Genomic DNA, 12,482 nt, shown 5'->3' with positions numbered 1-12,482 from the left:
ATGTCAATTTGCAAAATAAACAAATCATCTTTACGAGAACAAATGCATTACTGTCAGTATATTGTATGGCTTCCATTTCTCTGAATACAAGCTTGGACACGTCGCCGCACGGAGTTTACAAGATCCCTGATGACGTCATTTGGGATGGCTCGCCATTCTTCCAACACTGCCTGAATGAACGTTTGACAACTTGATGGAGGGGGATTTCTTACCCTTATTTGTCTGTCCAGATAGTCCCACAAGTGCTCAATAGGTGTTAAGTCAGGCGATCTTACTGGCCATTGCCAAAGGTTTACATCATTTGCAGTTAGGAAGTCTCTGGTGATTCTAGCGGTGTGGGGGCGAGGGTTGTCCTGTTGGAAGATTACTCTGGAGTAAGGGAACACCACAGGACGCAATACATGGTCGATGTAGACTTGAGCATTTAAATTACAGTCAAAGACAACCAGGTCTGTTGTACGGTCCCTGCAAATCCCACCCCAGAGCATGACGCTTCCACCACCGAATATCACGGTCTCCTGAACACAACATTGTGCTGTTCTCTCTCCTCTCCGACGATACACACGCACACGGCCATCAGCTCAATACAACTGGAACCTGCTCTCATCAGAGAATAGAATTCGTTACCAGTTCCTTTTTTGCCACCGCTGTACCATTCTTGCCCAATGGAGGCGGTTACGTCGGTCACGACGGCTCAAGGTCATCCCGCGAAAGGGCCGGTAGGCCCGAATACTGTGTTGTCGAAGACGCCTGGCAACTGTTCTTCTGCTCACCACATGATGTAATGCTGTGGCTGCCGATGACGTCACAGTGACGAAACGATTGCGTAGATGTAAGATGCGAAGGTAACGATCTTCATTGGCGGTTGTGACCCTGGGTCTTCCACTTCTTGGCATGTCATCTGTACGACCTGTTTGTGTGAGTCGTGTCTGCAGCCTCGTTATCGTTGTTCTGGTGCGGTTGAAGATGCGAGCAACACCGGCATGGCGTGCTCCAAACTGCAACATCCCGATTGCACTTTCTCGCTCTTGTGCAGTCAGTCTCGGCATGTCAGATGTTGTGGTCGGTACGATTGTGGTGTAAAACATACAGATTGGCGGATTTTATACCGTTCCGAGCAATTTTGTCGTGGTGCACGTTCATCCCATTTTTAATGAAAAAGTTCGATAAAGTCCATATTTGTGAAGAAGCAGGATTTTTAAAACTCAGTAATGGTGAAGCTGCGTTCATGCGACTTTGTTTGCCAATGAAAACTCCAGTTCAGTGCTAATGTGATATTTTAAAAATAAAGAAATACTTTGGTATAGTTTCTTTTGCCCGTCAGCTTATATATTTGTCCAATATTGCTTGGAATTGAGGACACTGTTTATTAATAGTTTTAGGGTTCACATATACATGCAGCGCTACCCAACTAGTTTGTCATACATGATTATGGGTCAGTTTGCAATCTTGTACTGACTCACTCTGGTGTTACACCCCGTTTGTCTTTACTGTTTCTTACGCTTGCAGCTTTAATCAAATGATTCCAATAACTCACAAGAAGATGCATGTCAGTTATACATACATGAAGTATACTCCTTATGGGTGTTGTAATATTGATTGTGACAATGTCTCTGACGTTTGTGTTGATAACATTTTGACTAACGCAGACATCCGAGCAACAATTAACAACACAAGATACATTCGAACATAAGATAAAGTTGATACTGAATAAGAAGAATATGCATTGGCCAAACGCAGGTCTGCTGGTCATTTATAACAAATGTCAGTGTGGATGTTTTAGACGATGACACAGATTTTGGTTCAAAGTAACATCATGTGTGGATCAAGATTTGGTACTCGTTTTCTGTGTTTGCTATCTGCCGCCTGCTACACGTATGTGAAGAATGGGTGCTCTGTGGTCGACTATGTCATTACATCGCATGAAAAATTGTGAACATTCCAACCGTTCAATTTTTAAGAAATGTCCGATAGTATTAATAGTGATACTGATGATTTAAATCACTCTATCACCCGAGATGTTATTACCCGAGCCAAGTTCGGGAAGGCTGCAGGTATCGATTGTCCTCCAACAGAAGTTATTGAAAAATATTTCATGCATGATCGAAATTTTGCTGCAGGTATTTTCGTATTGTTTTGATCTCGATATATGTCCTGATATGTGGATACAATGTATAATTAGTCTTATCAGCAAACCTGGCACAGATCCAAGATATCCTTAAAGTTATCATTGCATTTCGCTTATATAGATACCAGGGTAAGATTTATGCTGACATTTTAAATACCCGTTTCAGTATATGACTTGACAGTTATGGTAGTTTTCCAGAGGCACATAGTCACACATTGTAGTCTGTAATTAACAACCGTAAGCTGTCAAAACGTTCGATCTTTGTCTGCTACATCGACTCAATGAAAGCTTTAGATCGAATTCATCGCGGCTGTCCTTGATATCAACTGCAAAAGTTGGTGTAAATGGCAATTTCAAGGTGGCTGTTAAATCGCTGTATGAAAAAAAGCTTTCAACCGTTTCCTATGGAGATGTATGGCGACCTGTAACAGAGATGTCACCTGCTGACCAGTTGAGCGCCTTGATGCGTTCTGATGTCATTGTAAAAATCCTGAATGCCTCTCCTGTTTACATGGAGTAAATCTATTGTGTTCTAATGATCTCTGTTCACTGATGTTTAATATATACAGATACATGATGACGGCTGTAGTTATAGCTATAGTGCAATGGATGCAAAGGAATGGTAGAAGGGTGTATATATGTGAGCACGAATACGGATACATGATGACGGCTGTAGTTATAGCTATAGTGCAATGGATGTTAAGGAATGGTAGAAGGGTGTATGTATGTGAGCACGAATACGGATGCATGATGACGGCTATGGTTATAGTTATAGTTATTAAAGGAATGGTAGAAGGGTGTATATATGTGAGCACGAATACAGATGCATGATGACGGCTGTAGTTATAGTTATAGTGCAATGGATGTAAAGGAATGGTAGAAGGGTGTATGTATGTGAGCACGAATACAGATGCATGATGACGGCTGTAGTTATAGTTATAGTGCAATGGATGTAAAGGAATGGTAGAAGGGTGTATGTATGTGAGCACTAATACGGATGCATGATGACGGCTATGATTATAGTTATAGTTATATTTATTAAGTGAATGGTAGAAGGGTGTATGCATGAGAATACGGAAACATGATGACGGCTATGGTTATAGTTCGATTTATGTTTGGGAATAGTGGGAGGATGGAGCCGGTAAGCATGCACATGGATCCATGACGGTTGACGAAGACGTGGTTGTGGGTATGGTGGGTAAAGATGAATACGATGTTTGCGTGGGGATACAACGGATGGCGTGGTTGTAGTGAGATGATTGTGTGAAGTGGTTATGTTGTTGAGGATGCGAGTTTGCAAGTATGAGTATGGATACATGCAGACTTGGTTGGGGGATTGGGCGTGCCTTTACTGATGTTTTTTTTATATATTTTTTTAAATGACTTATTGCATTTTCTTTTTATCAATAAATGTTTTACGCATTTTAATGAACTAAAGATGTTTCATAGGTCATACTGGCCGCGCATTTCTACCCCAACTACCCGAGTCAGTAAGTGACTAGAATTGAACAGCTTCCTTTGTTCTGTAAATCTCACAAAGTTTCAGCTTTCGCCTGTTCCTTTTGTGGAATAGGGTTTTTCAGTTGTAAAACGATCTCACTTATCTCCCTGTACCATCAACCTAACTGCCCTCGCCCCCTGCAGTTTCCCGTCCCTTATTGCCACGCAGGTCACCCCCAAGGAGCCACATGCTTCTCTGTGGTCGCTGAGGACCAAGGGAAGGTGCCTATGTTGTGAATGAATAGCTTGCTGTGGCTAAATGGTTTGTGACAGTTTAGCAAACTTTGGCATGTAAACAGCAAATATATCTCAATTTTATGTCATCTTGATATATCAGTTGAATCCTACTTGATCCCCGAGGTCTTCAACTACTCATACTTGCCGTTAGAGACGACTGTGCTTGTATTATTACAAACAAAATGAATTGTTTTTCATATTAAACATAGAGAGAGGTATAGATATGATGGCGATTTTAATTATTTTTTTAATATTGGCATTGCTAATTCTTAAGGATATTATGTTTGTTTGTTTGTTGTTTAATACACAGCAAGCACAGTAAGTTCAGTTTGTGATGTTAAATCTGTATTTGTTTGCAAGTGACAAGGTGATAATTAAGTGTATAGTCGCTATGCTTAAAAGTAAGCTTCATACTAAGTTTATCTACAACAAATAGTTCATTACAAAGGATAATCATATATCATGACTCCATTATACGACGAAGTCAATGCTATTTGTATATGCTATAGTTACATGATTGGTTCGACACTGCTACGTCATGATAAAGCAATGGTAAATTGACATATTTTTGATGATATAAGATAGCTTCGCGATAAATCACAAAGAACAAGAGAGAGCGAACCGGAATTTATTTCACGATAAATCATTGTTCTATCATGACGAACATGTGCTCCCAATTGATGACGTCGTAAAATTGACAACGTTACATTTTTCAGAGGGAAGTGTCTAGTGAGTTATTCCCCATAGATGTAGCCGGTCAACGTAGACAAACGCAATGCCCGAACGATCGCATTCATTCTAGGCTGTGCCCCTCATGGTCAATCATCCCTGTAGTGTTTTGCTGTACGATAAACAACTCCCACTTGTCGTTTGTTTCTTAATTGCATGACTATACACCTACATTATCTCTCACGTGTATCAGTTAACAAAAGTGACAAAAGCCATACTGACCCTGATATTATTATCCAATACAGCCCAATATTTGGCAAAAGTGCATTGGCTCTTTTTTTATTATATTTCATTTCAACTATTGCTTAAAAACTGTTTTATGTAAAATATATTCATTTCAGAGATTAGATGTGAGTCTAGCTTTAAATGATTTTTACAAATATATAGTAAAATAGAGTAAATGATTGGTATTTATCTCCGAGGAAGAGTGCTCGAGCTGCTTAATACATATATGTGTGACATAAGTGTATGGAAATTGAGATGACTATTGATATCCATCTTATAGATAGTGATCGTAGATGATTGTAGAAAGTGCATAAAGAAAATTGAATGAATGTGTGAGTTATCTGGTTAACACCACGTTTAGCAATATCCAGCAACATTGCGACATAAGTTTCACACATACAAGACGGACCATAAAATCATGGTCTGTAACCATCTATAATCCTCTGTAGAAAGAGAGCCAAGAGCACGAAAAGAGATCACGAGAACAAACAAATTTCCGTCTTAATCTGTTGAACATCTAGGCTTGTTTCGTATGGGGTTATAACATTACAGTAAGGGCTGGGCGAAAGGAAAAATAATATCGTTCAGGGACTGTGAGGCTAACTACTTCACGGTCTGTATCGCCGTCGTGATCTTTAGAGCTAGGCAATTTGAGCAATCTGAGACAGCGACTCGACACCTGTTTGCACCTATCAGATACCAGCCACTATTGTCACTTCTCTCCCCCAACAATGTCGGAAGTGTACATACATGTTTAGATACATGTCTTAGCTTAACCGGAATTAGATGTTCGTGTTCAAAAATATATTATTGGTATATGTGATGGTGGTACAACACCTCACTGAGCAATTTTCCAGCTTAATGACGGTGGTCTGTAAAAAAACGGACCGGACAATCCACTGATTGACATCATGAGCACCGATCCACCCAATTGGGATACGATGACTTGCATCAACCAAGTCTGCAAGTCTGACCACCCGGTCCCGTTAGTCGCCGCTTGCTCGGCGTGGCACTCAAACATTAAACAAAAAATATTATTTAACACCTTCAAACAATGAGCAATTAAACTTCTTTTTTTGTATATATTCAGTATTATTTATCAGATAATTGGATTAATAATTTAACTACTAGCGTTGGTTTTTGCCTGTCATGCAATGTACATTTTCAAACCCCTAAATTTTGCATACTTGTTTAATTAGTGAGTTGCCTCGATTTCTGGTTGGCTACCCACATAAACAGATTAAAATGAATTGTTTGCACTATCTGTTCTAATTTCAGTTTAATTAATTTATAATAAGAAATCAATAGTTCCCTGACCACAGTATGGTTCATATCCGCGTATATCACTATCCGATGATAAGCTTTTATTGCAGAAATTATAATGAATTCAAATGGGAGAAGGACACACTGTTGTAGAAATTTAAAACATATTCTACCATGACGAAAGAATACAAAGTATACAATAACTCGCCATTGTTCAAACAGGGGCTTCAAATCACAATAACATATATCTGATATAAACAGACTTGTGTGAGGTGGTAATGCTTTAATCTCTACACTGTGTCCTTGTTCGTGTGCCCTAGTTCTATTCAACAAACAGCCCACACCCCACACTCATTAATATATCCAATTACACTTACCCAGGCTTGTCCTAGCAGCCGGACATCTCCTACACGTCAGGTACCCATGTTACTGACGCCCTCCGAGACCATAGACAATAAATTTAAAAGGAACCCAACTCAAGCCTAGAACGATTTGGCAAGTCTAGATTGTCTCACTTTCAGCCCTGAAAGTAAGCATTGTTCTGGCCTCCTTTGCATTTTATTTCGTGGATACATATTTTTAACTACGATCATTGTATTAGTCCACTGACACATGTACGACCCCGTTGAAGCTATTTATAGCTCAAATAAGAATATTGAATTGTCGTCCGTTGTCAGATGGACAATACATTGATGACAGTTGAGGACATCATATAGTTATCGTTGATGCCGAGCTCCTCTATAATATAAATTATAATCACGTTGACTAGCATATGTACATTACTACAGTGAACATGTACTGTATCATGAACTTCGTAATATCAAATACTAACATTTTATTGTGAAATGAACTCGGTGGTAACACGTCATATTAATGTTCCAGCAATATTTTTCCCGGTTGATGTATCCATGCCTACAAAATAAAATTAATAATATTCAAAAGCAGTACAGAACAATTCTTAATCTAAGGCTGAGCTGAGGCAATCTAGACTCTCCCACTCATTCTAGACTTGAGCTGGATTCTCTTGCGTCAGGGTATTTTAAATGACTGCAGCCCTCCACTGTGGAAACATATTATGTGTGCTGTTTAGCGCCGTTCTCAGCAGTAGTCATGTGATATATGACGGCGGTCTGTCGTTTAAGAATTAAATGAATTATATTTAACGTGATTCTTGAATCTTGAAAGTTGAAACTTTTACGCAAATATGTTTCACATGCGTGTATACAGTATATCAAGTGCAATATACTGGAAGGATATTCTGCCTCAATAACAAGGTTTACTTTGACTTCTTGGCGGCGCGTGTCTGAATTCCGTTAACATGTTTCATATCCTAAAACTGACTTATCAGCGAATCTCGCTGCACTGCACACGACAGATACCAGAGCACGGCATGGCAGAAATACGAAACCTACTGCTCCTGAAAGGAAGCCTTAGGATCACGTGTGTCAGGGGAAAGCGCCATCTGTTTGATCAGTAAGGGTAATAGTTGGAAGGTGGAGCAAATAGCATAGTTTTCCCGTACATTTAAGCTTAAAAAACTCGGCGGTCACTTTCTAGACGCTCTCCAATTGATCAATCTTAATTGATTTTCGGTCGTTTTTCGGTCAAATGACCAAATACGGAAAACACGGCGTGTTTGCAGTGCTATTTCCATGATTATATTATTTTGTCATGGTTCACTCAAATTACATTCAGGCACTAAGCTGCTTGTCTTTTGACTTGTCTCATTGTGTCTCATTGTGTCTTATTGTGTCTCAGTATATCTCATTGTGTGTCTTACTGTATGTCTCATTGTGTTTCATTGTGTCTTATTGTGTCTCATTATATCCCGTTGTGTCTTAATGTGTCTTATTGTGTCTCATTGTGCCACATTGTGTATCATTGTGTCTCCCATTGTGTCTCATTGTGTCTCATTATATCTAATTGTGTCTTACTGTGTGTCTCATTGTGTCTCATTGTGTCTCATTGTGTCTCATTATATCTCATTGGGTCTTACTGTGTCGTATTGTGTCTCATTGTGTCTTATTGTGTGTCTCATTGTGTCTCATTATATATCATTGTGTCTTATTGTATCTTATTGTGTCCCATTGTGCTTCACTGTGTCTTACTGTGCCTTACTGTGTCGTATTGTGTCTCATTGTGCCTCATTGTGTCTTAGTGTGTATCATTGTGTCTCATTGTGCATCATTGTGCCTCATTGTGTCTTATTGTGTCTCAGTGTGTCTCTTTGTGTCTAATTCTGTCTCATTGTGTCTCATTGTGTCTTATTGTGTCTCATTGTGTCTAATTGTGTCTCATTGTGTCTCTTTGTGTCTAATTGTGTCTCATTGTGTCTTGTTGTGTCTCATTATTTCTAATTGTGTCTTTTTGTGTCTTATTGTGTCTCATTGTGTCTCATTGTGTCGTATTGTGTCTTATTGTGCCTCATTATATATCATTGTGTCTTACTCTGTCTTATTGTGTCTCATTGTGCCTCACTGTGTCCTATTGTGTCTCATTGTGCCTCATTGTGCCGCATTGTGTTCTTCTGTATCTGATTGTGCCTCATTGTGTCTCAAAACGTCTCATGGTGTCTCATTGTGTCTTATTGTGTCTTATTGTGTCTCATTGTGTCTTATTGTGTCTCATTATATCTCATTGTGTCTTATTGTGTCTCATTATATCTCATTGTGTCTTATTGTGTCTTATTGTGTCTCATTGTGTCTCATTGTGCCTCAGTGTGTCTTACTGTGTCTCATTGTGTCTGATTGTGCCTCATTGTGTCTTATTGTATTCAGTGTGTCTCTTTGTGTCTAATTCTGTCTCATTGTGTCTCATTGTGTCTCATTGTGTCTTATTGTGTCTAATTGTGTCTCATTGTGTCTCTTTGTGTCTCATTGTGTCTTGTTGTGTCTCTTTGTGTCTAATTGTGTCTCATTGTGTCTTGTTGTGTCTTGTTGTGTTTCATTGTTTCTAATTGTGTCTCATTGTGTCGTGTTGTGTCTTATTGTGTCTCATTGTGTCTCATTATGTCTTATTGTGTCTCATTGTGTCTCATTTTGTCTCATTGTGTCTTATTGCTGAGTGTGGAATAAAGTGCACCGACACATCGGTTATTATACAAATATATAGATATGGTGAACATGTTCGTTCATTCCTGTGTCCAACGCACCTCCTCGTCAACCGATTGAAACACCACATTAAAAGAAGGGAGTATGTAGCAGTGGAATAAGGAGGTGGAGTCGTGTTGTGTCTTGTTGTGTCTCATTGGTTCTCATTCTGTCTTATTGTGTCTTGTTGTGTCTTATCGTGTCTCTCTTTGTCTAATTGTGTCTCATTGTGTCTTACTGTGTCTTATTGTGTCTCATTGTGTCTTATTGTGTCTCATTGTGTCTTATTGTGTCTCATTATATCTCATTGTGTCTTACTGTGTCTTGTTGTGTCTCGTTGTGTCTAAGTGTGTCTTATTGTGTCGTATTGTTACTTATTGTGTCCCATTGTGTCTCATTTTATGTCTTATTGCTGAGTGTGGAATAAAGTGCACCCACCCATCAGTTATTATACAAATATATAGATATGGTGAACATGTTCGTTCATTCCTGTATCCAACACACCTCCTCGTCAACTGATTGAAACACCACATTAACAAAAGGGAGTATGTAGCAGTGGAATAAGGTGGTGGAGTCAAGATAGCAGCTGGTAGTGGAAACGTCAAGTGGACAGCAGGTAGCAGCAGTTGGTTGTGGAAAACGTCAAGTGGACAGCAGGTAGCATTTAATGATAACCTGAGTGGAGCCAAGGCATCCCATAACAACGGCATTGGTGTGGCGCCGAGTACGGCTGGCTTATCACCAACGACAACAGCAACAACATAAACAATGAAGAATCGCCGCCCGACGTATACCTGTTCAACTGACTGAAAGAGTCTCTCCACTGGGAACAGTTGGCATTTGATCCCAGTGTGTGTTCTGTCACCTGCGTTTTACAGTGTACGTTGTCGACAGCTTTTTATCCTTCGACAATTAATATGGCTGCTTTCTTCTAAAGCTTCTCCCACTGATCCTCATTAGAATCGGTTTACAGAAATCCATCCTCAACTCTTAAAAGAGGCGACCGACGAGATCGGGTGGTCAGGCTCCCTGATTTGGCTGAGACATGTCATCGTATCCCTGGTGTCAGCAACAATTACAACAGACGCATACGAATGACTATTTATTCTCTTACACTTATATAGCAACATACTCTCATCTTCTTCATGACAATATATTCCGTTTATGTTATTTATAAATAACTTAAGAAAGGCACAATGCAAGTATCAGTGAATAAACAGATTCAATTTCAAAAACACATGTGTATGAGTATCAAACATCTCATATACATGTCCCTATTATTGAGCAAGCAAACACTTGTGTGGCCATGCGTGTCAAATGATATTGTCCCACAGCTAGGTGTAGCAGTGAGTGTGTCTGTAGTCACACCGATACGAACACCTCACAAATTGTAATTGCAGAGAACCCGTCATAATCCGGGTAAGAATATAGAGAACCAGCCTATGCTTGTCGTAAGAAGGGACACAATGGAACGGACGATCGACGCGGTGACGGGGGATATCTGTCATCTATCCCAAAACGTGTAGGTCGATGTTCATGTTGTCTTGCCGAAAGCTGTTTATTGACATACCGCCGTCATGCAGCGTGAGTACTGCTGACTGCGGCGTTAAACAAGTTGGAAAGGATAGTCCGAATGTGGTATTTGTGCATTGAATACTGGAGGAGTTGTGTCCCTTGAAGATAGCAACCGCACAGTTCATCTGGTTCAAACAGGACATCGCTTGTCAGGGATCAGGTTGTTTTTATATAACACCAGGAAATATTGTTTTTCATGTGCGTGAATATGAGTATTGTATCATTATCTTATCTGTATGAATGAATCGCTCAACAATTCCTGCTTTTTGTCAACAGCCTCCATATGAAGATCATGTGTATACGATTACAATAATAATCACCTATTTAGAAATGCAATCATTTATCTATAAACTTGTTGCACATACTTGCAATATTTGCATTTTCAAATATCCACTAACTAAACACGATTGATGTATGTTTCGGACACGTACTTGAGTTCACATGTATCATATTTATCATATTTATCACATGTATCATATTTATCATATTTATCTCATTATCCACGGCCACATACTTGAGTTCATGCTGAACAAATGTTTCTCATGCTTTGAACAGTATCCCAGACAGAAGCACCTCACGGCGTGTCACCCTTATATGGAGGAAAACCTGAAGTGGTTCATGTATGAAATGTTTACCACTTTGTTGAAGTAGGGTAGGGTGCTGATAAACTACAGACATAATCTCGTCGAACAGGTATTCAAACCAACAATCATAGGTTGCTGGCGTGCCCAAGGGAGACAACTCTGTACATATATTTATAGGCCTAGGCCACAGGTGCCCTGTAATAAGAGGTTAGGTAGGTATATCGATATCCTACAGCACATTACAAGAGACCAAACAATATGGACATATCGTAACATTAGAATGAGGAAATGTGATCCAAATGATTATTTCATACTCCGTAATTACTGTGAAAAAGTAAAATGGCTCAACTCGAATCCCACCTAAAACAAATATGAAGGTAATGGGCAAAAGATAATCTGAAATTTGTGCGGGCAAATCTGGAGATCGCCCATTCAAACTCTCCACCTAAACCCTGTACCTCGCCCGGCCAATCCCACAACTCCCCTACTCAACCACCCACCTTGCTAATTCATTTCCCTACTCGATCCCGCACTCCTTCAAGTCAACCACGAGCCTCCTCACCGCAACCCCGACCACTTTATACTGGACCCCACCCGACCACCCCCCACCCCACATCTCAACCCTGCAACTCCTCCAGACATTCACCTCATTGCAACATTGACGTTTTTAACAACGTACATTTCGACAGCAGGCAGTCGCCTCTCGCCGCCAGCACAGATCGCTCGCCTCGCACGTGCAAGTACGCACAGATCGACCGCGTCGGGAAGACGGCTTGTGACAGATTGTAGTGAGCCGTGTTGTGCATAGCTCGACCGTTTGTTTACATTTCGGAGGTGCTGTCAAATGAAGTACAGTTTGACCGCATTATGATGAAATCATTTTTAATGATTATTTGACTTTATGAAGATGTTATTGAAAAATTATTCTTCAAATTAATTAATTGCTCATTAGAAATAGACTTCCATTTTGTGTAAATTATACATTGACCTTGATGTTTGGCTGATTATTTATTGACGTGATTTGAATAATCTGCAAACAATGACAGAAAGAGACATAGATATTGAATCACATTGGAGTACAACTAGAAAACACGGATACTCGAGTCTTTACATTCAAGCGTATTCCCTTTGAATACAGCGTGTGCGTCGCCT

Source organism: Haliotis rufescens, unplaced genomic scaffold (assembly GCF_023055435.1).
Source record: "Haliotis rufescens isolate VD_foot unplaced genomic scaffold, xgHalRufe1.0.p SCAF_150, whole genome shotgun sequence".
Taxonomy (NCBI): Eukaryota; Metazoa; Mollusca; class Gastropoda; order Lepetellida; family Haliotidae; genus Haliotis; species Haliotis rufescens.
Note: the sequence above shows the minus strand (reverse complement) of the source record.